Here is a 26974-nt window from a genome sequence, read left to right on the forward strand (position 1 = left end):
AATGCTACCACAAGAATAGCGAGCAGTTCATACGCCTTTCGATGTACTCGATTAATCAAATAAATAGCGGAGATGACGTATGATGCGAGCGGCCAAGGGGCGTCTTTACAAAATAGCGAGCGCATGTTTCGAACGCTCGCTCAGACATAGAGGCGTCAACAGACCGCAAAGAGCGAGCGCTCAATTTAAATAGCCAGCCCTTTTTTCTGAACGAGCGTCCGCAAATAGCGCCCGGCTCTGAATCAGGTCCTCAGGCAGCACAGTGGTTAACATTATTGTCTTACAGCTCTGGGGTCATGAGCTCCATTCATAGGCCCTATGTGTGTAGTTTGTGTGTTCTCCCAATTTTGCCATACATAGGAATAGTGCTGCGTTGCATTATTCATACGGTTAGACAATCGGCTTCATGTCCAATTATGTGCACAGTACACTGTGGCTAAAAAGAAGGGGAAGGAGGGGGCCAATCAATCCTATTCTAGCACTCAATTCAGATGTAGAAATCGCCCCTGAAAAATAGCTTCAGCATTACCTCTCACAATATTTGAATACGTCTGGCTAATCTATGATTGTTTGGACACTTTAGTCATTAGCTGCCCTTCTGACTATCCAAAAAATAGACATTTTCTCACTTTGCACCTCTGACTACCATTAAATTAACCTTCATTGCATTGTTTAGCTGATCTTAAGAAGTTTGAGAACATTTTGTGCAGATCAGAATTACCCAGTTTCTATGGATACCTCCTTAAAATGCATCAAAAGCTTGTAGGAGCACACACTGATCCTACTGTAAGAATAAAAAATCAACACAAAAAAAAGCATCAATTATTCATACTAAAGCTAGCAGTAATTATTCCATCATTTCACTGCCTGTCAACAAGAGATACCCCGGCACGTGCTGACACATACAGTCACATCCTTTAAGCATATACGTAATACAGACGGTGCATGGATTTAAAGGACTTGACTTTGCAGAAAACTTCTGCTAACCCCACGCCCTCACTGTACAACAAGGTAAGCCGGTTTTAACAGCAAGAGGTGCAATTCCCTGTTAAGGGGCGAGGTCCAAGCCACTAAAATAGGGTCACCGTGCTTAGTCACATCCTTTACCCGTTGCTCGGCAAGAGTCGAGTCTCCAGACAGCTGGATATTCAGAAAGACTATTCATTACCAATTATTAATGAAACAAGCCTGTATTTGTCAATCGGAGATATGCGTATGTAATTTAAAAAAAATAATAATGAAAAAAGGATCCGGATTATGTTCTAAAAAAAAATAAAAATCAATAGAATCCAGAGATAAGCACGAAACGAAAACATGTTTTATATTAGTATGATTGGATTATATGGACAACGTCACCACTCCTTACAAAGTACAACTTGAATTTTGTATCACACAATGTCGCGTCTTTATAACAGCAGCAGCTCGAGTCCTTTACAAATTGCCGCTTGGTTTGACGGTTAATCACTAGAATAACAAGAAAGGGGGAGAAAAAGGACAAGTGCCTGATAGTCTGGTATTTAAGGTAATATATGGAAGCAATTCATTTACATTACCAAGGCGGTCTGTCTGTCTGTCTGTCTGTCTGTCTGTCTTGCACCCTATTACATTTTTGCCCCTAGAGTCCGAGTTAGTAAAATGTGCGAGTATAGGGGGCGATTCAATTTAGCGGAAGTTGAATAGCACTGGGAAGTTGGCCCCGGAACTATTTAATTCAGCGCGCTGTTTAGTCCGACACTTACAAGTTAAGTCGGAGAATGTAGGTTCTCATAGCATAACCTGGGTGTTCAGTCACGAGAATCAGCATACTCCGACAAAAAGTGCTGGTTGCGAGGCTGTTAGCGCATCGCCAAGCCGGAAAATAGCCTCATGGCCGGCACTTTGGTCGGATTTCTCCTCGCACCCTAAGGTAAAATTTTATTTAAACATACACGCACATTCACACTCACCTATAATCCCTGTAGCCAATCACATCTACTTGTCCAGTAGCATCCATGTAACCTGTTAAAAAACATCAATACTCACCTACCCTTTGTTACAGTTCTCTTCTGTCCCTATAGGCATCCATGTAGTCGGAAATAAAAAAAAACTAAATTAGCCGAGCCCACGGACAGGTACCATCCTCTTAGGACGGTACCTCGTGAATGAGGGGCTCAGCTGCTGCATTTCCTATATAAATGATTTGGCTGAGCATTCATTGGCTGACCGAGACAGGGCCTCTGAGCGGGGGTAACCTTTAGTAAGCTAGCGGTTACCACCATTGAAGTCAATGGTGGGAACCATTCACTGGCTGAGAGAGGCGGACACCCTGTAATCTGTAGATGGTGCTGGCCATACCATGATTTGAAGCCTGCCATCTTGTTGTTTTCCTTGAATGTAGTTCTGACATAGCGTGGAGACATGTCTGGGTCACTGTCTTGCTGTAGGATGAACCCTTGGCCAACTAGGCGCAGAGGGTATTGCATGGTGCAGCAAAATGCCCTGGTCACCCTTTTGGCACAGGGCGTCAGTCGCCCTGTGCAAGACGCAGACTCGGGATCCAGTCTCAGATCATCATGCACAGTTGGCGTCAAACATAAGCAGCAGCTTATAAAAGCCGATGCATCCTGGCATGTTTAAGCCTAAAATTGAAAAGGCCATCGATCATTGTCCTTTTTAAGTTTGGGCTGAAACATGCTGGGAAACTGCGGCTTGTAAATAAGCCCCTCAAACTGAGGAACCATCCTTTAGCCTTACTCAATGACGTACAAACGCCCTGCGTGATGAACCAAAGATTTTGATTCATCACTCCATAAGACCTTCTTCCGATCTTCAGTAGCCCACTGGCGGTGTTACATGGCCCAGGCTAGCCTCCTCCTCAGTGCTGCAGAACAGCTGGGACTTCTTACCCATTACTTGTTCCTTGAAAAAGGACATTTTTTTTATAACTGAAACTTCATTATTTTTTCACTCGTTGCCAATATAAACTTTTTTTCTTTAACTTCTAGCAGTTTACAGCTTACCTATGTACCATTCCAAATTATTCACTGGATAGAACTGGAAAAATGGGGTGTTCTAAGACATCTGACTGGTGGTGTTACTGTACTTATGCAGCATCTTAGTTCTCTTGTGCACACTCACTAAGGGCTGTGTATGCAGCCCATTTACTAACCCTGAACATCTGTTATATTTGTATCCAAGCAAAGTATATTTACAAAGCTGACGCTACTGACACATGCAATGAAATTCCTCTGTGTAGCCCAGAGGAAGGCGAACCAAAAGCCTGCAAACACAGCATATGAATGTATCAACTTGCAATAGGTTTCTTACGCGCTAACCGCATATTCTAAACAATACAAAAGGGACATGAAGGAGATATAATCAAGGACACGATACTGGAGAAGTGGAAAAATACAGCAGCAAAATAAATCGGTCTACGGCTGGAAATCAAGTTAAGAGGAAGATGAGAGAGGAAGTTCTGTGCAAATGAATACATACTACGGAGGCATAGTTATTACACCACAGGATATTCAGCAAATCTTAATTTGTTTTGTGTATAGAAAATGAATTCTAAAATTCCAGCTGCAAAAGAAATGGAATGTCCATTCAATAAAACATACAGGAGCCTACTTTTAATCCCCCACCCCCTAATCCAACAGGGGACGTAGTCTGGTACAAAAAAAACAAGATGTCACTGGTGGTGCACAGTTTCAATAGAGGACCCCGGCATACTCAATGGACATTGCGAGGCTCCCACACAGCTGGTTCTGCCTTCTATGGCCAATTGTTGGAGGGTCTTACCTTACCAATACCGGATAGCAATGGCTCACTGCCACCACAGACAGAACAGGATTATAACCAGTCCCTGCTGTAAACACAGGCAGCAGTGACATATCAAGTTGGTAGTATATCTTTATAGTTCTACATAATAATTGCTGCAAGGCAAATCTAAATCTGGGTACACACTATACGATGTATATTATTATATATCGTTCCAATGTGGAGGGGAGCGATATATCGTACACATCGTATAGTGTGTACACCCGATCCGTCGTTACTGGCTGCCGTTCATTTCATTGTCCTATTTGATGTGCTGCAGCAGACGGCACATCAGATAGGACGATGCAATGAGCAACGCGGTGTAGTTACATGCAGTATGCAACAATACATTGCGAGCAGGGCCTTCCTCCTCTATGTCTGTCTGTTATTACCCAGTTTTGTTCTATGTTTCTAATTGTGAAGCGCAATGGAATATGTTGCACTATATAAGAAACTGTTAATACATAAATAAATACATTGTGCTGCCGCATAGTTGGATCGCACTGTCGTTTGGTGTGTACCCGGCTCAAGTAAGTGAGGAAAGTAGACAAGACAGTGAAAGAAGACAGTGTCTATCAGATCAACTCTCCCTGCCTGCCAAACACAAATCTCTGCAATTGGTTAGTGCACTGACCAGGACTGGTATATTGCATTCTCATTGAGCAGCCAGGTAAAATGATCTAGTAGCCGTCTTTGTAGAACTCAGGGACAGATTCATTTAATGGTTCCGAGATTGTAAGTGAAAGTAAAGGCAGCATGTACAACAGACAGATTTCAACATAATCATCTGAGAGTAGAAAATGCTAGCAGTCAGTAGTTTGTTTTTATTAAATTGTTCATAAAATAGATTCTCTAAAAAGTTGCAAACCTTGCTTACTAGTGAGTAGAGTGACCAACACAATTACGATGAAGCACACACATCATCATGCAGCATTGTACAGACAACACATTAGATTAATTCAGTCCCTAGTAGAGCTTACAATCTAATATTCTCTACCAAACACTAATGCCACGTATCCACTACGCGATTAAACAGAGCGACTGACCGATAACGACATCACTGTCGTTCAATCGCTTGTTAATCGGCCGCAAATCGTGCATTTTAATGTCAAAAACTACCAGCGATGCGCGCGCCCGCTGGTCGTTTTTGACATCTATCATCGCCCGAACATGCTGGTCAACGTGACGTCGTCAGGTTGACCATGTTCAGGGATGATTGAGGTGCCTACACTGAACGACTGAACGTTCAGTGTAGGCACATCACAGACTGTGAAACGACTGCACGATTACAATGTCGTAATCGCGCTCTCATTTCACAGTCGCCTAGTGGATGTGCGACATTAGACCAGTTCCATGGGAAGTGAAGCAATCTACCTGTAGAGTAGTGGAAGGAAACCCACACAAATGAAGAACATATAAAACTTGCTGATGCCAGCTACCCCTGCCGGGTTCCATTGAGTCACTTGAGAAGTGACTCAATGGGGGGCTAAGGGCCCGGAAGCTAGTACTTCCAGCGGCAAATCCTGGGCATTATAGCAGGAAATAGTGGCTGACACGGGAAGTAACTCTATAGCTCCTGGGCACTTAGCCTGCAAGCTAAATTCTTGCTTAAGAACTGAATCACCCCCAATAAGTGGTCTATTATAACAACCAGCTACATATTTTTTCATTATTTTGGCTACATTAGTACAGTAAAAGCTGATGTCTGATTGGTTGCTATAAGTTACAGCCCTTTGTACCCTATTACTAAATAAGCACCATGTTAATAAAGTATAAAGCAGCTCGGTCATGGCAGCTTTTAGATTGTGGGTGTGACATAATAGATCGACAATATTCAGATCAACAGTCAATATGTCGACACCAGATGGACGACAGGTAAAAGGTCAACATGGTCAAAAGGTCTACTGACAAATGGTCAACAGTGTAGAAGGTTGACAGGTTCCAATAGTCGACATAGAAAAAAAAAAAGGTTGAAACTTTTTTTTGTACTTTAACCCTAATCCAGTGGTTCCCAAACAGGTTTTAAGTCTATCCGTGGCTTAGCACAGATGGTTAAATCAAACTGACTGATGTACTAATTAAGTGAAGTGTGCCCTTGCATGGTTATATAAACCTGGACTGTAAGGGTGCCTTAAGGACAGAGGGCCTGAATCACTATGGATCGCAGCTGTGATTACGCACGCAGACACGCTGCGAAAATATGCTAAGGTTTGCAATCGCAAAGCAGTCGCAGCCCAGCATAAGAACGCCCACTTCCCCTTACTCACATCCGTAATACTTAGCGAAACCATCGAGTACCATAGTAGCCTCACATCACAAAGGTCAGACATTTCTCAGAAATTGCTAACTTCGTCGCACACAGTTGGAGCTCAAGCTGCATATACCATCGCAGTGGCTGTTTTATGCACGCCCCTGTAACGGCGTTCAAACACACTGACATGCCTGCATTTCGCCAACCACCCCCCGTCACAATCCCCAAATGGTCACCTCCTGTCAATCACACTGCGATGGGTCTGTATGGTGTCTGCAAACCCTCCCCCCTACTTACCCTTAACCCTCCCCGTGGTGCCTAGCCCTAACCCTCCCCATGGTGGCTAACCCTGACATCCCCTGATGTCTAACCCTAACCCTCCCCTTTGGTATCTAACTAACACTTCCCCTAGTGCCTAACCCTAACCCTCCCTCCCCCTGGTGCCTAACCCTAACCCCAAAAATGCTGAAAAAACATGTCGTCCATTTCTGTGTTGACCACTGGAAACAGTCAACCATTTGTCAGTCACAAGAACACACACAAAAAAAATAATAACTAACTGGCTTCAGACAAAATTAACCAGAGAGAATGAGAGTACACGGTATGTATGGTTGTAGATTGTAAACGCCACTGTAAGTCTCTATAGGCTCTATACAAATAATGGTAAATAAGAAAGTATCTACAGGAAAAGTAGTTCTACTTTACAAAAAAAAAAAACTTTTAAAAAGTTAAATTGAAAGTAATAGTTTGTCAGATTTGCAATACATGCCATAATCTAAAGCTAATTTAATACACTGATAAGCCGAGATACAGTATTACAATGAGGGACTCTGTATATGGATTGCCATTGGATGAGCCAGCATATCCAATATACCGTAAATGACAGCAATTACAATACGGTAGTGCATAGATCCCCTTCAATATTTGTACCTGGAAGTGACGAGAGTGAAGGCGGAAGTGTGGTTCTGTTCCCATAAAAGAGACCAAAAGAAGAATTTGTTGCTTTGCTCGCCACAGGTTTATATTCCCCCTCTATGCCCATGTGCATGGTAAGGAATGGCGTTGGACAGTAAATGTTGATATCAGGGTACAAATACTGAAGGGGACCTATGCACTACCATTGCAATACTGATACACTCAGGCAATAAGGTGCTGTAGAGCACAGGAAGTGCACTGTTGGCCGCAGTTGCAAGCAGTGGGGAGATGAACACTTTTCCCCCATAGTAAGATCAGTGTGGTGTGTGAGCAGGTGCAGCCAATTTCCCTTCAATCAAGATAATTAATCTGGTAATGTTCTTAGCACATTATGTCAGGCTGACCAATGTACACAAATAGTGTGTGCCAAGCTTCTTACAAGCCAGGCAGAGCACCGAGACCTATGTTTTCTACAGCAGAGCTCCGAAGAGGAAAATGGATACACAAATAGAATTGAAAGAATTTACAGTGTAGACATATATATGAGCGGGTTGGGTACGGGATCTTAATGGTCAAAATCCAGATGCTGGCATCCTGACAGGGTTAGGATATTAGCACCTGTCGATAGGTATCCTAACCCTCCCCGATGCCTAAACCTAACCCCACCCCAGAGCCTAAACCGAACCTCTCCCTCCCATTCCCGCAAACCTAATCCGGATAAAGTAACTTTATTTTATTTTTTCAATTAACAGGAGAAGCATTAAATCTGGTTCAAAGATTTCAGGTGAAATTGGTTATATTTTGTCTACTTGGTTTCGCTTTTTAGGCATTTTAGCAATGAGCAAAGGTTATTAGGTAATAGAAAGGATGAGGGGAAACATAAACCAGCTCTCAGTACCGATATAAGGGGCTTGTGTGCAAAAATGTTATTTTACATTCTCAAATAACAAAATACTAACTTGGCTACACATAGGGATTATCTATCCCTACGCTAAAGAGTCAATGGGCCCGATTTAGAGATGTACGCTATTCTGAGGTTTATGGAGTTGAGCGATTATCAGTAAACTGCGCATGCACCTAAGTTGCAATGCGAATGCGTCAAGGACCATTACCGTAGTCACTTGCATCGACTATTTACTCTTTGGGGTGCATCCCACCCTGTGTTTATTGCTGTTCAATGGTTTACAACAACGCTTGGCTTATGCTGCCCATCCATTACACGATGCGGGAGACGGCACGATTTCGACGCCGTCGTCTCCCACGGGGTGAACTGCATACACTGAATGTTCAGACGTTCAGTGTATGCAGATCAATCATCCCCAAACATAGCAACCTGACGGCGGCCGTCAGGTTGACTGTCATGTTCGGGTGATGATTGATGTTAAAAACGACCAGCGGGCGCGCGCATCGCTGGTCGTTTTTAACCTTTTACTGCCCGATTTGCGGGCGATTACAAGCGATGGAGCGATAATGACCGTCGTTTTCGCTCCATCGCTAGGTTTAATCGCCTAGTAGATGGGCAGCTTTAGTCAGCATTCCCTGGAGGTGAACAAAGACCATAATATACAGAGCAAAGCTGCTATATAGTAATATATATGTGTACAGAGAGGTCAAAAGTCAGGTCACCAGCAGGTCATCGAAACTGCCCATAAATGCATGTCTATTCACATGCCTAGTGAAAGCTGACCAGGGTAGGACTAGAAAAATACCACAACTAATATACAGATAATGGGATAAATAAAATATATCACACTAACAGAGCATTACGCTACAAAATAAATCAGCACTGTGAACAATAAGCAGATGCATTCAGAATGGACAGGGAACATATAACAAGTTATAGTTCTCTTAAATTATACATTTTAATGATCATCACATATAATGATCATATGGCTATGCCATATATTAGCCTACTTTTCTAACTACTAGAGCAGTAATTATACTTAATATCAGGTATAACATTAATAGGAGGAAGCGTGGCCCTCTCTTTGCAATGGCACGTCATCACAGAATGTAATCTCATCTCAGTGCTACACAGTTTATAGTTCATGAAAAACTTTTCATCTAATCTAAATAAAGAACGATATTGAGGTACAGAATAAAATTTTACTCCAGCTTCTTATTGTAGGCTTTCGAGGGCCTCTACATCCTAAATTAATGTCAGACATGTGGAGGCGTTGCCCATACCAACCAATGAGCTCCTACCTACCATTTATCTAGCACATTCTATAAAATGATAGCTAGAAGTTGATTGGGGACACCTCCACTTGCACTCTTTAGGGGGGGGGGGGGGGGGCGGAGAGATTTATCAAAGCTTGGAGAGAGATTGTGGTGAGAGATAAAGTACCAACAGATCATCTCCTATCATTTTTCAAGCAAAACCAGTACAGTGACAGTTGGAAGCTGATTGGTTGGTACTTTGGGTTTATGTACTTAGTCTTGGAGAGAGAGAGGCACCGACCAATCAGCTTCTGTCACTTTGCAGGTTGTATTAGAAAAATTACAGTTAGGAGCTGATTGGTTGGTACTTTATCTCTGTTCACGGCTTAGTACATAGATCCCTTTAGCTCTCTCCACTTTATACCCCCCCCCCCTCCAGGTTTGGTACATCTGCCGCCTCGGTTTGCTAAATATCCTCCTTAATTTCCCCTCCGCATCTGGCAAGAGATGTTGAAAAGACAGCTGTTCTGTTGTCCAAAGGTTTGTACAGCTTCATGACATATAGCATAAGCAGATTCTGCAAAGGCGCCCCTGTGAATGAGCCCTGGAAGTATCAGATTGCTTCACTAAAAGGACAAGATAAACCAAGGTCCAATTGTTAATTGCAATAAATGCCACTGAGAGCTTAGGGCACACAACACAAAACTGGCCTGTTTCTCTTTAATGAATTTTTACGGTTGATACTCACATGACATTTTCCTTCACTGTTTAATAAGAGCTACAGAGAAGATTAAATACTAGTTACTGATAAAGAACTACAGCACAGCTCTGAGAATGGAGGAGCACAAAACAAGTGTTGCTACATGACAGACACGTGAATATTTTTTTTGCAAGTTCATCTTACACAAAATATGTGCATTATTCATGTCTGCTATTGGGGAGGAATGCAATAGTTTTTTTGTGCATCCAAAAATACCCCACAAACAATATATTTATACATCTAGTCATTTGGGCTGACAAATTAACTGTTTATGAACTATGGAGACCAAAAAAACAATCAGAATTTGCACAGGCCCCTCAAGTCCAAAATGACACTATGGGCGGAATTCAATTGTTTTCATCCCCTATCGCGCCCGACGGAGCTATTCTATTCTTGCTCCTGTCGGGCGCGATCAGCTGCCAAGCGCTACATTTCAGCTCGCAGATCCTGGGGGATGAGAGCTGAAATGTGCGAAAAGTGACATGTTTGGGCGCCCAAACATCACTTTTCGCGATCGCGCCCAGCACTTTGGTCGGGTTTAGCTGCTTTACGCGGCTAAACCTGACCTCTATGGGCGCGATCAGCGTGAAGAACGGCAGCAATTGAATGGCGGCCCGCGATCTCCTGTCACTTTAGACGGGAGATCCAGACCGCGTAATCAATTGAATTCCGCCCTATGTATATAAATATCAACAAGTCACAGGGACAACGCTCAGGGCTGCAGGCCTAGGTAGGGCAGCTTTACGTGCCTTGCTCACGAGTTAGTAGCCCCAAGCATTTTGTGTTAATCCCTGAAGGAAAAAAATGGAAATATTGTTTACAAAGACTTTTTGTGATCAATGTCTACAATATAAAATATACATCACAATATTAGATGCCACTAGTGTCTTTGTAAAAATGAGTTCCGCTGAGACATCCATGCGAGCGAAGCGGCGGGAAAACGCTAGTGAACTATATAATCTTGACCGTAGACAGCACCCTGGTCACTGTAACGCCAAAGTACCCAGACCTGTCAAACGAGAATGCTGAACATTGTGTGTGTGAATACACATCTATATGGAAAATTCATCTTTATTGGGCTAATTATTGAGAAGATAAAAATGTATTTGTTTTTGCCTAAGGCGATGGTTCCCACACTGGGTGCCAGGGGCTGGTGGTCCAGGACCAAATCAAATTATTTATGGTCCATGTGATTGTCAGCCACCAGCACTGGTTTTGCCGATCATAAAATACGTGGACAAACTGAAGAGCAACTCTATCCGCCAACACATAACAATCTAAGGATGACCTATAAGTACAATTTACTTAATTTAATAATTTCTGCTGAGTTTCTCAATAAGAAACTTTTGGACTAGGGGTGCAGTGAAAAAAAAAAATGCTGACACTATAGGTCATAGTGACTCAAGAAAGTTAGGGAACTACTGGCCTATGGCTTATGAAAGTTTCCCTAATAAGCAAATAAAACAATGTTACCAGGACGTCTAATGGGGGTGTATCACCGCTGAACATTTACAGATCACAACTATTTACCTTGCAAGAATATTTTTAGAAGCTGTGAACAGTTGAAAGAACTAAGCAGTTGACAGAACGGAATGGGATAAAAGCAATACATACCAAGGGGTAAATTTACTAAAGTGAGAGTTTTTAGAAGTGGAGATGTTGCTCACAGCAACCAATCAGATTCTACTTTAAATAGCACCTTCTGGAGGAAAATAGCTAGAATCTGATTGCTTGCTATGGGCAACATCTCCACTCCTAAAACTCACTTTTGTAAACTTACCCCCAAGTGTCATTTGTAAAGGAGATCTAGGTTACCAGCGTCTGTGTTAAACCTCTCCTGCCTCCAGATGGACATGAGGTTTTGCCTTTTTAATAAATAATCAAAATAGGGAAAGAAAAGAAAAAAACTGTAAAAACAACTCATGTGCTGCCACAGGGAACTGGTACAATCATCTCCAAAACATTTGGGCTAGTGAGGCCTATATAACGCCTTCAGCACGAAGGACAAGTGGGACCCGTTCTCAGCACTGCAGGGGCACACATTACAGGGAGGGGGGGGGGACATTCCTAGAAGTCTCCCTGTAATAGTTGTTGTCACTGGGAGCAGATAGATCTTTATGACACTGCAGCGGACATGTTAATACACACCCCCCAGGCAAGACATTATCACAACCTGTGATGTTGGGGAGACTGCATTAACAGCACCTGATCTCTCACATACTGGAATCCTGGACAATATCAGAATACACTATAGAAAGTGTGGAGAAGTCCAGAGATGGGGTGGGGGTTTCTAATGCCCAGATCTAATAAATACAGAATATCCATCATTGCATACAGTGGGCTTGATGCAGGAAGGGGAGAAATGCGGTCAAACCCCAAAATGCGGGTTTAACCACATTTCTCATATGCACTAAACCCTGGAGTAACTTGGCTGCGGTGGGTAATGCCATCTTCCTGACGGCGTTACCCGTAGAAGCCTATGGGCTTCTTTCCACTGAGTGCTGATAAAGGGATCCAATCGGATCCCTCCCAGCACCCCCGCGGCATGCGCAGAAGGACGCCGGAGGGGCTTCTGGGTCACAGACCCGGAAGTCCTTTCATCGCAAAGGGACGCTCTTACCGACAGAGCCATCCTTTGCAGGGATCTTCATGCATACCGGCATTACCAATGCTGGGCACCGCTGGCTCCACGCCATCAGGGCTCCTGCTGTCTGGATCTAACAGGATCCACTTTAGCCTCTGATCACTTCAGAGGCCAGCGTTCACAGTTGCTGTAGGCAGGTTGGTCGTGATCTACCGGCAAGAGCTACACATGTTACAGGCAGATCGCGATCAACATTTTGCAGTGGCATAGCAATGGCCCCCACGCCCCCCAGACACCGCGGGGACCGTGGTTATGCCACTGGCCTTGTTTTTCCTATACATTGTATATATTTCATGCAAACTTGGAAGAAGAACTGCATTGTTTTCAAGAGCTGATTTTATTATGAAAATCTTAAACTGGGTACACACCTGGACCAACGTTTGTATAGGTGTGTATGCTATACCTTCTGCAGGAGCGATAGCCAGGATGGGGAGGTTGCATAGAGGCCCATACACACTGAGCTATGTCTGCACAGTGTATATGGGGCTCGCAGGCAGCTGGCAGGGGGTCACGCTGGGGACACATGGCTGATCGGGAGAGTTTAACCCAATCAGACGATGTTCGTTAACTGAATGGGTGCTAAACTGATCGCTGGCCCGTATTCAATTACCTCCTCTTATTGGGAATTTCTTTTCAGGTCTCCTGAGAAAAAGAAATCCCTGTCAACTGTGAAGTTATCGGGTGATAACTGCTAGCTAACGCACAGGTTCGTGAACTTATCTCGGATCCTGTGTTTTAACGCCCAATAATCCGTGTTAACGCACATTTAACGCGCGTTAAAAACCTATCGGACGAATGCTGGAGGATAACTGAATAAACCCGGGCGTTAAAGCCAGAGGTTACTTCCTGTTATTACCAGTGCCCCCCGGGCTGTCTGTCCCTGTCCTCCAAGTTAAAGAAACTTTTATACTATAGACTACACGAAAGTGCAGCTGACTAGCAGACACAGGCAGGGGGGGCAGCGTCAGGCCGAAAATCAATTCACTGTAAGATGTATGGCATTCACAGAATGAAGTTTGCTAAACGACGTTTTGGAGGAACGGACATTTTAGTTATTTTAGTTTTTATAGCACTGTACCCAGCTCAAGTCTGCATGGTAAATAGTCTGTTTACACTACTTTGTATCTCAGAAGATTAGCGTAACTGACTTTGTTTTACAATTCTTGTACTTAAGTATTTTGACTAGATGTGGATTTAGTTGCCGTATATGCAGGTTGACAATTGTTAACAACTTTATTGAATATTTGGTAGCAAACAAAAGCTACTGCTACCTCCATATTGGGTAGGCTGAACATCTTATGTTTTCCTGTGTACGTCTGTGGGGTGTGAGGAGAAACTGGCAGTGTAGCTGGGCACAATGTGTGACCATCACAGTCTTCCAGCAGAACTGAATTCCCCCGTTTTATATTATAGGAAACTATACCGTGCACAACAGCAAATATTGAATATATTTGCTGTACCAATTTGTACAGGGGCAGCCTGCATGCATAGGGGACTCATCTCAAAGCCAGTTGAAATTATAGATTAAGAATTCTTACAAAAAAAACAACTTTCTTAAAATGTAAAGATTTTCATCAACTGGATGAGACTCATATCAGCAATGTATAAATTAAACACCTCCAGTTGCATAATTAGGTTATGTGATCTCTCTTTAATCCATTATTACGAGCCCATGTTAACACTGACTTACAGCTGAAGAATCTGCTCACAATGCAGGACACGTGAGTCCTGAAATAGATGACTTAACACCTTGCATTTCATGGTCTTCACAACAGCAAATGTAGATATGCAAGTGACAAGGAGGCAGTAAATGTCCTAAGTGGAAGTATTTTGCAAAAAATATCTAAAGTTGCTTTGAGAATGCCATGGCTATCCCCCCCCCCCCCCAAAAAAAAAAAAAGAGAATATACATTTTGTGGGTTGAGCCAATATTTATGATAATGCACCCTTCAGATGGTAGAGGCAGCCATTTTGTGTGTTAAAGTGCCTCATTTAGGTCACTATTTTATTGAAAAAAATTAGGTTACAATTTCATCAAAGTTTTCAGCCTTTGTTTGTATAAAGGGGATACAGTCAAAATGTCGACGGACGGGAAGCCGTCTGACTAAATCCCAGAGTCTAAATACCGACGCGGGATTAGAGACATGCTGGAATCTAGACAGAAGGCTTCCCGTACGAAGGTAAGCCGGGAAGTGTTAGTGCTTAGGTGCATTGGTAGGTTTAGGCGCCTCTGGGGGGAGGTTAGGGTTAGGCACCAACCCGGGAGGGTTAGGTTTAGGCACCCCTGGGGGAGGTTAGGGCTAAGGAGCCCGGGGAGGTTAGGGTTAGGAACCACTAAGGGAGGGGGGAGGGCTAGGGTACTTACCAGCCCCAGTCGGGATCTTCAGCATTCGGGCTTCCCGGCCGTAGGCATTTCATACCCAACCCACATAAAGCGCTGAGGTACAATGCAGCTCTGTACATTCAGGATGATCATAACAAAAACAGATATACAGACAAGGGCATGAATCTAGCGAACAGGAGTTAAGGACAGCCTTGTCCAAATTAGTTTACAATCTAAGAGGTATAGGAAACAGTGCGGAATCACAATTGTAGCTGCAGAAGAGTATAGTGCTTGTGGCTAGTGTAAGGCAGCAACATTATCAGCAGGGTATTAAAGCAGCCATGGAATGGATGTCTGGCAATCTGGTGCCATATGGTTGGAATGAGAAGATATCCATCACTAGTGGTTCATCCCACAGAACAGCCATCTCCACAATGTGCCTGTGCAAGAGCCGACCTCTAATAGAAAGCAAAGTTTGTAGGATAAGTACATTCGTTGGTATTACAGCTATTGCATAACTAACAGTACAAATGTATCCTGCATTACTCACAAGTCATTTTAGAATTACACAGCACGGCTGATAGAGGAGTTTTTCCAATTGATTAAGTGGCCATTAAAGAATGATCTTACTAATGTAAGTATGTATGCAGGTTTCATCAAAGTTTAGGTCACATTTTGATCTGCTGATGATGATTCAGTTGCTTATCTCTAATCAACGATGACAGTATTCAAGGAGATGGGCATGAAATGCCCAAGAGATGCTTTAATCCTACAATTCTGTCAGAATACGTTTCCATGCTTACGTTCTAACGGACAGAATAGCCAAACTGGTAAAAGTTTTATTGCAGATAGAAAGGCCATAGAACAGTAACATCCTGGATTTCATCAACAGGAGGTGACAACGGTCTGTAGGAAGGTGCAATTAGAGTGACATCACCGCCATCAATCTAATAAACTGCAAATCATTTGTGTGGATTCCCAGCATAACATGTGTACAGCAAATCCGCCCACACGCCAGTGCTGACAAGCACACAGCACATGCCTGCAAACACACCCGTTATCTGTGGAATGTTTTCCATACCAAGGCATGCACAACAGAGACATAAAAACAAGCATACTGTATGCTGCTAAACTCTGGAACTCTTGCAGCTTATGAGAAAATACACCTTATACATCTATGCATATAATACTATTCTTATCTAAGACCGAGAGCTTTACTGTGGTTTTTTCTTTTTACAAGTAGTATTAATTCAGCTGTTGTTTTCTTAAAGCTGTGCAGCTGTTAGCACTGGGGTTAGGCAGCCTGTAGCTTGGACTGTTACACAATCCCGATTCCCAATCAGAATATTGGGACAGTGCAGCAAGTCTCTTCTCGTCTGTAAATACGAGAAATTTAAAGCATCCACCATCCGATATAAAATAACCTGTAGCACTTCAGCTATAAGCATATACTATACTTATCATTTTGTTTTGTTTTTTATTGTGCCTACATGCTTTACATTTACAGCAAATATTTCATGATTTGTACCAGTACTTGTCCCATTGGAGTTTGCAGTTTAAATTCTCTCACATAACACAGGGTCCATTTTTGGCAGAATCCAATGAACTTACCAGTATGCTATTGGACTGTGTGAGGAAACCGGAGCAACCCAAAAGGAAACTCACGCAAGCATAGTACATAAAAACTCCACACATATATGACTTTGGTCTGATGCAGAATATGTGCAGATTTTATCCACTAAAATAAACTCTTGGGGCCTATTGCAGGAGGTGGGTGGTAATACAATAGCGCCTGCGACTTTCGTTGCAGGGCCACTGCGAGTTTATGCTAATGCTGCAGCTGATGGGCTGTCTGAAACGCCCACTGGCTGCAATACGCTGCGGTGCGCAAATAGTCACACTAGCGTTCCCGTTAGGCTGTTTTAGTGGGGTTCTGCGCCCTGCCAGATTTCAAAAAGGCGCCCCACTGAAGCAACATGCCGGGTGCCGTCCCCACCTGCGGGACACTGTGAAAAATTGTGGTGCAGCAATCACCGCCGGCATCTATTCACAGAGAGGGGAGAGCTTGGGGGCGGGCCCGGCATGTCCGCAAGTGCCGGCATGCCCCCAAAAGTGCTTCGCAACTTTAATACACGCCCATTTTCTCTTGGCCACGCCCCGTTCGGACATGCACTACAGTGCCCTTCCCAATGCCGGACCTATAATGAACACTAAGTCACACCATCGGACATTAGAGCAACCCTGTGATCAGAATGTCCGATGGTACACATGGCCACTCGTGCCAGTGGATCGGCTTCTTCCAACGCAGTCCCTATAACACTGCCACACCCCCACTATGAAAGCCAGCCCCACCCCCCCACCCCCAGGATTGCCTATTGGATTGCATAGACCGCCATGCAATTCCAATCTGTATCGCCCATCGGTAACAATCGGGACGCATGTGCAGCGCGTCTCGGACGTGTGCACAGATTTAAAACATCTAGGTGCTTGCGTCCGATGTTTTAAATGCCTCCACCTCTGAATCAGGCACTTTGTTATCTGTAAAGAGACTATATCTTGGGGGCTTGGGAGCAAGTATGTGGATAGAGATCAGGTTGAAGAATACAAAACAAAGGGTAATTCTAATACACCCAAAAACAGCTAAATGTATTAGTGGTCTTTACAAACTCCACACAGTGCCATCTTATATACTATGCTGAAACAATGCTGCCAAGGACAAGAAAACCTGGGGCCCATTTAGATGCTATGACAAAAATATCAGGTCTATAAATTAATGATGCAAACACAAGAAGAAGAGTTACAGGTGCACAACTCCAACATTACTAATTATATATAATATAATACAGTTTGCAATAGAATTTTGAATTAAATAGATAAGAGGTTTTGGCATAATCATGGCCATGGGCCTACCCACCGCGCCCAGGTAACCTCTGAGGGTAGGTCCCTATTGTGTAATATATATGTATTATTTTCACATCTTTATTTTTCACCTCACTACATGCAGCAGCTGCTCTTATCTATCCTACACCTTTTTACACTTCACCTTTCCTCATAAGGGTGATGCCCTGGGGTAGCTCAGCTGGGCTTGTTTTGGGGTGTCCTGCGGTCTGGATCTCAACCCCAGTATGTTAGGGATCTACACTCAGAGGTTACCTGGACGCGGTGGGTAGGCCCATAACCTTGGCCATGATTATGTCAAAACCTCTATTTATTTATTGCAAAATTCTATTGCAAAATGTATATTACATATAATTAGTAATGTAGGAATTGTGCACCTGTAACTCTTCTTCTTGTGTTTGCAACATTGGTCTCCACAGGTAGCACCTCCCATTATATAAATATTCAGGGTGTGCAGTCTAGGGCCCCTTTCTATCTATAAATTAATGAACCAGAACAAACTTGTATTGAATTCAAGCCCAGAAAACTCTGAAATAGGACAAATGCTCTCCCTACCATGCACAAGACCTTGGTCTGCAAGAGTGCTTCCACTGCAAGCATTACTACATTACATTGCAAGAGGCATCTTACAAAAAGACAAGTTAATTAAATTATAAAGAATCATTGGCCAAAGGGAAAAAACTTCCCATGAATCTAACACTATAAGCAACTTCTACTCTGAAAAAAGCATTGAATTGGGGCAGCACATGATGTTTTAATGAGGCTTCCCCAAACAATGCTCTCACTTTGTATTGCACACTGCTACAGTTCTGCATAGTACAGGGAATGGATTGAAAGATTGCATGGCAAAGCAGCTTTTGGATGCACAATACCAGTCATAGTGCACTCCACAGCTGTTTTGCTCTGCTACCATGCAGAAAATGTTAATCCGGCCAAGATAAGAAATTCAGAGAGCAGAACGCTTACAAGCGTATTATCACTATAGGGTGAATGAAAAGATTACTGACCTATTTGTTACAGAACCTGCACCCAATGGGGCAGATTCTGTGACTTTATGCTAATGCTAGTAAAAGCCCTTTCCCTGGTGTACAAGCGTATGTCTGAATGCCCACTTTGTGCAATTGCAGACGCAACCACTAGACCCACCATCTCCTTGCTAGGTGAACTGACCAAGCCTGCAGACACCGATGGGGTCGCTGTACCTACCAAACAAGTTAAGTCACTGCTGGAACATTTTGTCGACACGTCATCACTGTTGACATTCTGCATGTCGTCCTTACGGCCATGTCATGTGACATTCCATCCCACTTCCCAAGCCACTGATGCACCTCGCTGATCAGAGAACAGTAGCTCGTATTCAACGGCACAAAAAGTGATTAGCAGCAAATCAAACAAGGGAAGTTTAAATTTAGGCCTGCATTGATGATCTTGCAAAACAAAAGGTTCAAGTTCAGATATGACAACTTTAGGAATAAATTTGTTTCATATTGGATGACCTTGGGTATAAAGTCCCTTAAAACCAAAAACTTTCTATTTTGCAAATACTTGAAACACAGTCAATTCAGCAATGAAAAGGCTTTTTCTGACAATAAATAAAATATCACCAATTAATGTCATTCCAATACTGTAACGATAACAAAGATACCTGCAGCAGACGCTTCTGGAGCTTCCAGAAGATATTCAGACAGTAGTAGTTAGACAGGCATAAAAGAACTAACAGCGTAAGCTTATTACAAGAGAACTTGAACTAATCTTTCTAAAATTAGTATGTTGCAGTGTGAAAGCACTAAAAATATATTGCAGCCATAGAAGAACATGATAATTTCTGCATCTAGGAAACTTTCTCAATATAGAGCGGAGATTTAGAATTTTGAGGAAGTTTACAATAAGACAACTTCTCCATCTTATTTTTCTTTCCAGAACACTTGTGTAAACAGAACCTGCTGCTGCAAAGAGCTGACAATTACAAGTGTGCAAGCGGTTCCTCCCACTCGCACCAGCACTAGTTTCTGTTTCGGGCGTTCGTGACCTAATATCAGCAACTGTCAGAGCCGCTCCTTGTTCAGCCTCTCTCCCCAGACATGTTTTACTGGATTAGAGTGAGCTGGGAAACTGACTAGAGCATATTTTCCTGGAATAGGCTGCTGCATGCTGCTAGCCAAGAATCCCAATAAATGCAATGAAAATCAAGGAACAAATGCTCCACCACATGCACTCTCACCCAGACGCAAGTCTCGGGACTCCGCAATGGTCCTGGAGCCTATTTCCTAGAACATTTACACAAACACATTCCATTGACTTGGCTGCAGTATTCCTGAGCATTAATAGATAACCCTGAACTGTATTCAAAATAAAGGGTCTTCAATGCATTTACATAGATGAAACATGTTACAGAAGCCTATTTATCAAGCCAGTTTTTCATAAAATTATGTAGAAAACTACTCTCTCTGCATAGTGTTAATCATCACGATTATGTAACAGCCTAATGCAGGAGATTACACAGAAATAAATTTGGTTGCAAACCACAGTCCCCTCACTGTTATTAATGGGGACTACAGTCTGTCCCCCATGTACCAAACTCTGAAAAGCAAGGAGGTTCCTCTCCTGCAACCTACTTGGGGCTCCAGAGACGGACACTGTGCCCATGCGAAGTGTCAGCTTCCCAGGAGACATCTTGCAAAAATGTGAACTGCTCCTCAGAAACCCTGGGTATGTAACTCGCAGGGACAGCGATTGTCGCAACTGCCATCGCTGCAAGTCACATTCAGTCCATAGCAGGGATAAACGTGAAAAATTGTTATCCCCACTGCGATGTGCAATGAAGGAAATTGTGACACTTCTGCAATATTTAGTAAATATGCCCCAAAGTCTTTGTTGCACTGATATGTTAGAACAAAGTCAATAACTTTGTCTGTAATTGTTTATAAATGCATGTCACGTTGCTTTCAAAAGAGGAAGCTACTATTGAATATTACAGGAAATTGCAAAGTCAGGGTACAGTGGATGCAACTGAAAAAAATGCATCCACTCATTCTCTCTCATAAAATGATTATCATCTGCGTAGCTCTGTATTCATAAACCCTGGCTGCCTGGCTGAAGACATTGTCCTGATCGCAAACATGTGAAAATTGAAATATAAATAATTGTAGTATTGAGAGGACTGTAAAGGAACTTGCTTCCTAAATACAATAAAGTGATAACAAATGTGCTGCGGACGTCAGAGCAGGGGCTTTTCCAGTATGTCATTCCTGGTTGGTTGGTTTTTAACTCTTGAAACTTTTTTTCTTTCCGATTTACAACTGCAAGCAGCGTTAGAAATTGCACACAAACAAGTCAACATGACATTTGCAAGATAATTTGCTTATGCAATATATAGGTCAGCAAACAAAAAGTAACAATGCAATGTTTAAACTAGTCTTTGCAAGAGAAAATATTACGCTATAAAGATTGTGAACATGACAACTCCCTTGTGATACATAGTCCATTGGTTCATTAAGGCCTGGTACACACAGACAGTATTTGACAGCATTTAGCACACATACAAAGTAGTAAAGTTGAACAATGCTGCAAGACCTATCAATAATTGAATAGGACTGGACCTGTACACACACACACACACACACACACACACACACACACACACACACACACACACACACAGTCATGCGTTTGTTTCAAGTCAATGATGACATTGTCTGCAGCATGCAGGAGGCCTTAAACATACACTAAAAATACAATACAGCTCTGTAGGATAAGCTGAGCCAGGATGTGTTTAACCAAACTGAACGCTGCAGGGAAGCCTTGAGATGCGTTATATAGCACTTTATTGTTGGCTTCCAAAGCACTTCAAATGGGAGGACAAATTAATGACCTCAAGTAGGCAGTAGCCTGCAGACATTCCCAACTGAGGAGCAGTAATTTACTGTCCTGTGTGTGCAAGGCCCCTCACTTTGGGAAGAACAGTGGGAGACACAGAGCACCAAAGTCAATGCCACACAGTAACTAGCAGGCTGAATATACCGCAGCATGGTACAGCAGTTACTTAGATAACAGAAACTAAACCATTACCGCATGCTAACAACCAACTAGCTACTTTCACCAGTGTATGCACATGCAATTACTTCTACAGACTCTTATTCGGGTTGTGTCTTGATTATATTGTATATACAATAGATAATCCACATAAGATGCGCCTAAATAGATGTGCCTAAATAGATGTGCCCTCGATAGATAGATATATAGATATATATATGTATACATAGATATATATATATATATATATATATATATATATATATAGAGATAGATAGATATATATATACATACACAAAGTTATTTTATGCGCCTTCAATTATTTTTGTGCAATATAAGTATTTTAAATAACTATAAAATAAATGTCACATCTACTGTGAACTGAAAGTTTGAAATGCTCAATTTACTTAAAACTGGATCCTTAACAGTGATACAACTGAACAGTGGCTCTATGTAAACCTTAGAGAGACTGGAGACCATTTGGTCATTATATCCGGTTTCAACTCTAGGCTGCAAAACTATTCAAAGTTACCAATCCGAACACTTTGCAACTAAGTTTCTGGTTATAGATCAGTAGTTTAGGGAAGCAGAGAAAATAAGAGTATAAAGTACAGTATTGTAATCTACTTCATACACGTTTCCTCCTGCCCTCCAATAACTCACCAAGTCCCAGCAAACAGAGGCACAGCAGAGCTGAGCATATCCACTCCCTCGGCTGCAATATGCAAGCTGCCAGTCGCCAGGACCCGTGCACAATCCGGGCTAAGTGTACTGTATTAGACCCGTCTACCTAGAGTTGAGTAGATGAATAAGGTGTCCGCCCCAGGTCTGTGGAGCCAGCTCCGGCTACAAGGCGGCTGTGTGTTCCCTGCTCCTGCTATGCACAGGCAGTAGCTGGGTGCAGAGTGGAATGACTGCATGGCTCTGAGTCATCAGCTGAGCTCACTGCTTGCAACAACAACACATACACAATCCCAGCCAGCAACGAGAGTGCAGAGGGAGGGAGCCACTCATTGGGCTGCACAATTATACAGCACACACCATCCCCAGCAGAGAGTGCAGTGGGAGGGAGCTGCACAATTACACAACACACACAGCGACAAGCGGTCCCACAGCAGTGATTGCAGATGGTGGGAGCTGCACAATTACACAACACACAGTGACACGCAGCCTCCTAGCAGTGAGTGCAGTCGGAACACACACGCTAAGCGCCGGCAGTGAGTGCAGATTGTGGGAGCTGCACAATTAAACAACACATACAATCCCCATCAGTGAGTGCTGGACAGTTACACAATACACAGAAACAAACCACAGCAGGGTGGAAGCAGCACAATTACACAACACACACAATTCCAAGCAGTGAGTGCAGAGGGAGGGAGCTGCACAATTACTCAACACACACAATCCCCAGCAGCGAGAGTGAAGAGAGAGGGAGCCAAAGTAAACACTGAGCTGCAGAAGTACACAACACACAGGGAACCCACCCACCCTCAGGGAACCCACCCTCCCTCTCACAGGCGAGTTACAATCCCTTCCTGTCCTGTCATCATCTTTCACTATTAATGTATAAGACGTTTATAAGGCCTGATTGGAATCTAACTTGAACTCGCCTAATACAGTAAAGAATCTAATGTCAGGAAAGTAGTTACAGATCCATGTGCTACTATTTCATTCACATTCTGACCGACCTTCCGAGCGATGAAATGATCTTCAGATCATCAGATTTTGAGGGTACGCCCTAGTGATTTAGCTTCTGATCCAAACAATTACCTGTAAGGCCGGGTACACATCACAACGACCTTGAAAAGACGCAACGGTCGTTCCAATTTCCCTTCATCCCAGTACATACTATATAGAGCGTACACACTATGCAATCCTCCAAACAATTTATCATGTCAGAGCAAGGTATCCTATTAATCTTTTGTCCTGTACACACTATGCAACCATTGTGTAGATAACTTTCAGCTCAGGTGATGTCTTCAGAGGAAAGATAGGACCAATATATCTTGTAATCCTCCGGTTGAGCATAAACACTGTCATTCAGAACATCTTCCCATCTGGCGTGCAGTACATCAGATGTGAAGATGCGATGACCGACGCTTGTGAACACGCGATTGGGCACACACACTGTGCGATGTGAAGGATAGGTTTTTCATATTTGCCTCAAGAGGACATATCGTCCAATAGATCGCCTAAATGTGTACCCAGCTTAAGACTGCCGCAAAGGTGACGTTTTTAAATATCAGCAGATAGATGATCGGAAATTCATACATAATGTTCACGATATGGGCTCATTGTTTTGGAGAAATGTTGTGCAGCAGATCAGATCTAATCATCCAATACAACTAGTATTGAAATTAGTGCTACATATGATGAGATTATTGGACCACGCAGCCGAAAATGGGCTGATCGGCCCGATTATTTCATCACTGGTTTCTTCACTTATTTGTAAGCAGCTGTGGAACACTTGTGGCACCATATAAATAAAGGATAATAATAGTTTATATGGAGGTTAAAGCTGGGTACACACCATTTCGATCAGATGCTGATCGGGTAATACTCTCCTGATCAGCCATGTGCGGTGTCCCCCCAGCATGACCCAGCCACCTGCCTGCGCGCCCCATACACACTGTGCAGACATAGCATAGTGTGTACGCTTGTACGGGCTTCTATGGGATCGGGAGGTGGGTCCGACAAATAATAAAAACTGTACATAAGATACGTCCTCCGGATCCCGACCGTTGCAGGAGTGTTATAAGCTGTTAATCGGCTAACACAATCTGCAACAGTACAGCATACACACCTATAGAATCATCGGCCCAATCACCCAATATAGGGTGATCGTGTCGAGGATTGTATAGATGTGTACCCCAGCTTAAGTCAGTGTGTTTGGTTGGGATGAGGGTGTTGGGGGAGACTTAAGCTAGCTACGCAAACGGTCAGATTTTTTTTAATTGGGACGAGGTACGGAACGATATTTTCGGAAAATTGAAAGCCCCAATATCTGTGCTACACATTATGCAATGTTTCCACAGAAGCTAGCGATTTTTCACCACACGGATTTTGCATATGTCCGCCCACAAGGATGATGACAGTGACAGGAGAACATAGGAACTATGGGCAGGTTATTGAACACACACACACACACCTCAATATCGGGGATTTGAGGCCAAAATTTTCCTTCTTGACCGACAAATCAGATAATGGAAGGTACGCGTTTGTGGATGTTTTCTTACCGTCTTATTGGTGAAACACCGAAACGATCGCTCATACACACTATACAATAAATCAGGCCGATCACCCGATTAATCGTAAATCGGCACAATAATTGTATAGTGTGTAGGTAGCTTTAGATTCCTGAGTTATTGTTCTACTGGTTACTAGCCTTTTATCTGATATTACATTAATGACTACAACCAGGGCCGTGACAAGCGCTCTGAGCGCCCTGTGCTGGCCCAGCCCCCTTTGCGCATGATGTAATGACATTGCGCTTAATAGGGCAGGGCAACCAGCATCTGGAGATGCAGCAGTGCCCAGACAGCTGTAATTATGGCAGGCCTGCCCTCCGTGCGATCGCACACCCCTAGTTACGTCCCTGACTACAACACTCTTCCATCCTTTGGAAGAAGCTTAATATTCTCGACTGACTTTGGGGGCAATTCAATTAAACACAATTTCCACAATGTGAAGTTCCAGGAAAAGTAATGACGTGGAGGGTACCGCAATGGGAAAATGTCACCAGCCAAACATCACAGTGATATCCTGCGGCACATTGCCCTGAACTGACACGGACCCTTTAAGAAATATTCAAGGAGCTTCAGCTTCTGAGAATAATTATTTTATTGTAGGGTACTGATTCAAATGCCTTGCTAAACCCTAAAGTCATATCCCAGCAACAAAATTGAATCCACCTCCAATCGTGCCATCCAGTCCCTGGCCAGTGTTGAGAAGGTGAAAAAAAAATAAAAAAAAAAATCTGTCACTGCAGACAGCAGCGCCAGAACTAGGTTGGAGCAGCTCCAGCCGGTGGGCCTCAGAGAGGTGGGACCGGGGATACTTGCCCCCTGTGCCCCCCCTCCACCTAATCCGTCTCTGCCTGCACAATGTTTACAATCAGAATTAAGTGTCCAAATACTAGTATTACAAGGATATCTTTGACAGTCATTGTGGATGATAAAACACGTCAGTGGAGCTTATACAAAGGAGGAGAGAAAAACAGCAGTTCTTATGCTTGGGTAAGATTTATTAAAGCCTGGAGAGAGATAAAGTACCAACCAATCAGCTTCTAACTGTCATTTTACAGACGGTGTGTGAAAAATGTCAGGAGCCGATTGCAGTGGTGTCGCTATGGGGGTGCGGACTGCAACGGGTGTTTCCCTTGGAGAGGATGACACCAATATGCCGGATCCTCATCAGCGACAGGACCCGGGTGCTGATCGACGAACGATATACATGGTGAGTGCATCGGCGGGTGTGTACACCCGATATGTCTGTGAACGACGTCATTCACAGACATATCAGGTCGACCCTGCAGCACAGCTGCTGCTGATAAATCTGAATGATGTATCGGTGCATCTGCATGTGTGTATGTATGGGTGACTCACTGACTGCCCGGACACTGGCTGCAGGGACCACCGACACTATCGTCACAAATGTCCGCCCCGTCGTGATGTCAGCCTAGACACATGAGCAGCCGATCGGACGGGGGATCGGTCTATTGACCGATCAAACGTGTGATGTCAGCCTAGACACATTGAGCAGCCGATCAGGCGGGGGATCGGTCTATTGACCGATCAAATGTGTGGTGTAATCCTAGACACATTGAACAGCCGATCGGACGGCGGATCAGTCTATTGACCAATCAGATGTGCGAAGTCAGCCGCCCTAGACACATTGAGCAGCCGATCGGACGGCGCATCGGTCTATTGACCGATCAGATGTGATAGTGTATGCCCAGCATAAGGATTAAAACAGATCCCAACGGTATGGTTTATGTTTAACTGTACTGAACAACAATCCATTGAGAGCATATACATATTATTAACTATGCTAATTAATTTATATTGAAACCTCCTCTTTGCATCTGTACTTTGACACATTTTATTAATTTCACTTCAGTTGTTCCGAATGATATATTTATTTTTTATTAGTCATGCGTATTTATACACTATATTTATAGTTTATTTAAAGCGCCTA

The 26974-nt window shown here is 43.2% G+C and overlaps 1 protein-coding gene across 2 annotated transcripts in view; it reads right to left on the reverse strand.

Moving 5' to 3' along the window:
- Positions 1-26974, reverse strand: part of MIDEAS (mitotic deacetylase associated SANT domain protein) — a 106893-nt gene that overhangs the window by 49075 nt on the left and 30844 nt on the right. The window contains exon 1 of one of the 2 annotated variants that reach the window (XM_088471256.1): positions 22442-22939. The exons of the other annotated variant lie outside the window; for it this stretch is intronic. The gene's annotated coding sequence lies outside the window, so the exon portion shown is untranslated. Of the gene's footprint in view, positions 1-22441; positions 22940-26974 lie in introns of those variants that run through there. 2 annotated transcript variants of the gene reach the window in all.

Source organism: Taudactylus pleione, unplaced genomic scaffold (assembly GCF_031769625.1).
Source record: "Taudactylus pleione unplaced genomic scaffold, aTauple2 ptg000113l, whole genome shotgun sequence".
Taxonomy (NCBI): Eukaryota; Metazoa; Chordata; class Amphibia; order Anura; family Myobatrachidae; genus Taudactylus; species Taudactylus pleione.